The sequence below is a fragment of the Pteropus vampyrus genome, unplaced genomic scaffold (genome assembly GCF_000151845.1).
Source record: "Pteropus vampyrus isolate Shadow unplaced genomic scaffold, Pvam_2.0 Scaffold659, whole genome shotgun sequence".
In the NCBI taxonomy this organism is placed as follows: domain Eukaryota; kingdom Metazoa; phylum Chordata; class Mammalia; order Chiroptera; family Pteropodidae; genus Pteropus; species Pteropus vampyrus.
In genome coordinates, this window is record NW_011889440.1 from 89,349 (window position 1) to 93,770 (window position 4,422).

Genomic DNA, 4,422 nt, shown 5'->3' on the forward strand with positions numbered 1-4,422 from the left:
AAAGAAGATAAAAGTAGTTCTCTCTTAGATGTACACTAGGAATTGTTTACAGCTAAAACAACATATCTGAGATGTGCTTGAAAACACTCCATTTATTTTTTTTTATAAAAAGCTGTGTGGTTTAGGGCCATGCCACCCTGAACACGCCCGATCTTGTCTGATCTCAGAAGCTGAAGAGGGTCAGGCCTGGTTAGTACCTGGATGGGAGACCACCTAGGAAGACCGGGTGCTGCAGGCGTTAAAAACAAAACAAAACAAAAGGCTGTGTGTTGGAACAGATGGAAAGAAAGGCAGAAAGCTGAAAGCTGACACCTGGCGAAGCTGGTGAACGTGGGTGTCTGTGGTCAGCTGGATAATGCTCCCAATACGCCCCCCACGTCCCAATCTCCAGAACCTGGGACTTTCACCTTAACATGACAAAAGGGACTTTGCAGAGATATGCTTAAACTAAGTGTATTGAGTTGAGGAGATTACCCAGGTGGGCTCAATGTAACAAGGGTCCGTATACATATACATAAAAGAGGCAGGCAAGAGGCTCAGGGCCGGAGAAGCGGTGGCATTGGGAGCTCGGGTCAGAGCGACACCCTGTGAAGATGGAGGAAGAAGCCTCCAGCCAAGCGTTGCAGGTGGCGCCGAAGGTGAATGCAGGAGCAGCTCCTCCCTGGAGCCTCCAGGACCCAGCCCTGCAGGCCGTTCAGCCTGAAGCTCCAGGACCAGAGCAAGTTCACGCTGTTCTAAGCTGTCAAGTGCGCAGGACTCTGTTACAGCAGCAACAGGAAACTAACACAGGGTTCAGGGTCTATCCTGGGGTTTTAAAATCTCCTAGATTAACAAAATAAATAAAAATAAAATAAAACCTCCTAGATTAACAGGTGGGGTGGGGGGGAGAGCGGCTTTTTAAGAAAGTAAAAGAAATCCCAGCCATCGACGCATGGCGGTCCACACCCTGGAGGACAGACGACAGCGCGGCAGCCCTGGAAACAGCAGAGGCGCGCCGGTGCCACACGTCGCAGGGGCTGCAGGGGCAGTGGGACCCAGGAGGCGCTGGGCTCTGACCTTAACCAGCACAGCAAGGACAGGGGCACAGGCCGAAAACAAATGGGAAGGTCTGTATCCGGGACAGCTGTGCGTGTGCCCCACGTCCCCGCCAGCCGGCCACCGTGTGAGCACCGCCCCCAGCAGCCCTGCACCGACACATGGGCAAAACTCCCCAAACCCACCTCAGGCTGAGTGTGGGGGTTCTCAGGCTGCCCGGGTGAGGGCACCGCCACAGCGGCGACCTCCGCGGCCCGACGTGCGGACGGGAGGGGAGTCCACGGCCTGCCAGCCAGCTGGGTGCCCAGGAAACCGGAAGCAGAACCGACCCAGTGATCCAGCCCTAGCCAGAGACAGGGAGGGCGGAAGGCCCATCCGAACCAGACTTGACTCTCGAATGCAGCCTCACAGCTCTTCCCTGGATGGCCCAACCCGGCGGCCAAGCAGACGCAGAATTCACGCTGCAGCCACATCCAACCATCACTGAGCTCTAATTCCAATCCTCGGATTGGAGGGATTTCGGTATAAAACAGGGCAGGATGACACAAAAGAGGCTCTCCGAGAGAACGGGAGAGAATTAAGAACACAAAGGAGAGACAGAAGACGTAGCGACTGCTCGGCAGGCCCACCGTGTAACAGAAGGCCCCGGGAGCCCTGTGCTGCCGAAAGCAGGATGGCCAGGCTCCCCGCCCACCCCCACCAAAAAAAGAGGACGCGGAACATGAGACCAGAGACACACAGTTCAGGACGCCCACCATCTGACAGTGGACCCCCAGAAGAGAAGGTAAAGGAAAAGGACAGGAGGGAATTATTTTAAATACAGGACTTCTTTAGAAGAGACACAAAAACACTAGCCGGAAACCAAGACAGATACATCTGACAAAAATACACCTGAAACCACGTGACTAATAAAACACAGCGCAAAGTTAAGACAAGCTACCGACTGGGAGAGGGTGATTTACCTGCAGCAAAGAATCGAGACCCAGAATGCATGTAAGATGCCTACACATCGCCAACTCACAGCCTGCAGAAATCTGGGGACGGGACAGAGATGGAGAGAAGGAAACACGGATGGCCAACAATGACACGAAAAGATAGTCAAGCTCACTAGCAATCGAGGAATAAAATGAAAATGTCACATTCCATTTTGGTCTTGAAGCAAAAAATCACATAGTGCCAAGTGGCAGCAAAGATGCAGGGCGATGAGCCCCTCCTCTCGGCGCAGTGAGAAGTGGCTTTGGTTCTTCAGAGGCGGCCAAAGGGCAGCACTAGTCGTGTTGATAACACCGCCCCCGCCCCAAACTCGGAACGTGCCGATTCTAGGGGCGTTCCTAGATAAACGCTGCACGTGGGCACGAACTGACACCACAGCTGCACAGCTCGCTGGGGGGACGGCGGACTCAGAAGCCCAGCCACGGAAGGGAGGGACAGAGTCCGTCCTCGGATGTGGCAGGGGAATGAACCTGTCATCTATCATGTGGATGGACCGCAAAGTTGACCTTGAGTGTGCAAAGCAAGCTGCACGGAGAAAAGGTTTTAAAGAGCGTTATTACCGGTGTTACGTCCACATGGTGGATCATCTATGTATAAGGATGAAAACGGATTAGCTGCGAACAGAGTTCTGGGGGTGGGAAGAGAATGTGATGGGGGAGACCCCCACTGAACATGCCCCAGAGTCGGGGTCCACAGCTCACGGAGGCCTCAGGGATGCAAAACATGCAAAACCAAGGCTGGACGTGACAGGGAGGCAGCGGAACACAGGCCACCAGTCCCGTTGGCCCTGGAGACAAGAGGGACACTCCTGGGACGGGGGAGGAACTGCAGGTTTCACCATTACTGACACTTCGGGTGAGGGGGCAGGACAGGGTGCCCGCCCCGGAAGGAGCGAGCCCCTCATTCCACAGGTAAACCTCACCTGACCTCGCACTTTCCAACATGTACTAGGATGACCTGCAGAGATGTCCCCCGCCCCAGACACATTCCTGCTCGTGCTGCTTTGTGCCACACGGCTAAGCGGGGGTGGGGTTCGGCTATGTGCCCGCGGGGCGCTCACAGGGCTGCTCCCATCACCCGAATGTTCTGACTGCGCCCCCTTCTTGGAACCTGGGGAAATTCAGACGGCCTCTCTTTGGAATCTTCAGAATTTCTAATTTATTAGTATTTTAGTGCAAGCTCTTTGCAGAGAAGAAAAATTTAACTAGACTATGCACACTACACCAAGGATGAACGCGGAGTATTACAGTTTTACGTGCAGAACACTTATCGTGCAGAAATTGTCGGTGGATGGAGATGGAGTTTGGGAGTTTCCATATCTGGGGAGGCTGGCTGGGGTTTTAGACAGCCTGGGACATTATTATTATTATTGCCCCTAGTCTTCGAAGTGATGGGATCTGGGCTCCCGTTAGCTGAAACTTCACTATCCAACATGTTTCCAAGAACAGACTATTCCGGTAACACGGGATGGGAGCACTTGATGTTTTCACCAGGTGAATGCTTTATTTCAGTAAATATTTAATTTGGAGGGAACAAGAGAGGGGCATGGGGCTCTCGTTTGTGTTCCTGAAGACTTGCTTATACAAAACTCACAATTCAAGTCTTGAGTTTCCCGCAGGAAGAATCCAGTGAGTGTGGGGAGGGGCCAGGAGCATGTTCTCAGAAATCACAACTCTTCAGACATTGGAGGGTGTTTTTATTTTAATTCTCCGTTTCATTTTCTCAGCATTAAATCTATCAACTCTCAGAAACCCTCACCTAAATTAACAGCAGAGTGCAGCACAGTGGTTGTTAGGGCTTCTTCACAGCGTCTCATTACAAGTAAATTCTGTTCCCAAGAGACTGATTCAGGGCATCCTTCAGCCTAGCCTCGCTTCACTGCCGATGCTGGTACAGGACTTAAAAATGTCCGTTAGCACGGCAGCGAACACCACAGTCGTGTTCTGACACCACACAACCCTGCATCGTGCGGTCCAGGCCTTTCTGCCTCCCAGGACAGCGGCGCTGCCGGGCAGGGGTGGCGCACTCACGGTGCACTTCACCAGTCACCTTTAACTGTGGGAGGGTTCATTAATTTTTTTAATTTGAGGGGAAGCATAAATTTAATAGAGACGTTATTAACATTTTTATATCACCGTATCTTATATTCAGTTGACTTGTTACTTTAACTTAGAAACGAAAGACGTAAATATAGGAATGCAGCTATTTTTCTTCGTCTTTCATAGCAGAGAATCAATAGAATAAATGTATAGTTGATGAATTAAGATAAAAACCTCTCATTTAGAAATATGGGCTACGACCATGCCACCCTGAACAAGCCCGATCCCGTCTGATCTCGGAAGCTAAGCAGGGTCAGGCCTGGTTAGTACTTGGATGGGAGACCACCTAGGAAGA

General features: G+C 51.8%; 1 protein-coding gene and 1 pseudogene across 12 annotated transcripts in view; one reads left to right on the plus strand and one right to left on the minus strand.

The window, feature by feature from the left end:
* ZNF606 (zinc finger protein 606) overlaps positions 1–4,422 on the minus strand; it is a 46,969-nt gene that overhangs the window by 38,631 nt on the left and 3,916 nt on the right. The window lies entirely within an intron of this gene.
* On the plus strand, positions 120–238 carry LOC111733849 (annotated as a pseudogene).